The sequence below is a fragment of the Pteropus vampyrus genome, unplaced genomic scaffold (assembly GCF_000151845.1).
Source record: "Pteropus vampyrus isolate Shadow unplaced genomic scaffold, Pvam_2.0 Scaffold42, whole genome shotgun sequence".
NCBI classification, from domain to species: Eukaryota; Metazoa; Chordata; class Mammalia; order Chiroptera; family Pteropodidae; genus Pteropus; species Pteropus vampyrus.
In genome coordinates, this window is record NW_011888823.1 from 3351828 (window position 1) to 3352737 (window position 910).

Below are 910 nucleotides of genomic sequence, written 5' to 3' on the forward strand. Positions count from 1 at the left end.
GTACCAGAGAAGCCATGGAAACAGGCTCTCCCCTCTTTTGATTTTTCGTTGAGGGGCAGCATGGGCAGTGAGTGCCCTCATCAGGGCGCCCTGGCCCCAGCTGGGTCTCACTGTACTGGTTCTCTAATCCGGCCATCTGATCCGTTCCCTCTTAGCTCTCCCCCCCTCCCCGCCGCAACCCCCTATTCCCCGCCCGCCCCGCCCCACGAGGACACCACAGGGTCCTGCAGGAGGCCCATTTTTGCTCTGCCCATAATGGGGTGCTGACGGGGCCTGGGCCTGCCTGCAGGTAACAATCCACCTCCTTGGGCCCTTGCTCTGAGGATAAGACCCTCAGATTTGTCCCCGAGGCCGCTATTTGCCAGCCTGATTCTCTGCAGTTGAGTCTGTGGGGAGAGGTCCTGGTTTCTGGTCCCTGGAGAGCTCCTCTTGTGCTCTTTATCATTACCAACACAGTCTGATCCCATATTCGGGTGGGTGATGGATGGTTGGCCTCTGGAGAAATGCTGGAAATTATATGGGTTGGTCTCTCCAGGCTCAGACAGCAGACAAAGCATCTTGAGTGGAGGGAGATCTAAGAGGGTTGGCCCAAACTCCAGTCCAATCCTGGGTCTAGGTTGAGGTGGATTTTCATCATTAAATGCTTCCTGCCATTCAGTTCCCAGCTGTCCCCACTCCCAGCTGCAAGCTATTAGGCTAGATCCTGCACATTTCTCTCTGGGCCTGTTTTCTCCTCAGTGTCCACAAAGCTTTTGTCCTGTATTTGAGAATCTCCAGGCCTTACTCTCAGGTCCTGAGCCCAGCTGGTTCTGGGCTGTTTTATCAGCCTAGTAGGATGGTGTCCACCTTTCTGCAGGCCTGCTCTCTGGGTCCCCAACACAGGGGTCTTTGGCTTCTTAAGTGGGCCTTG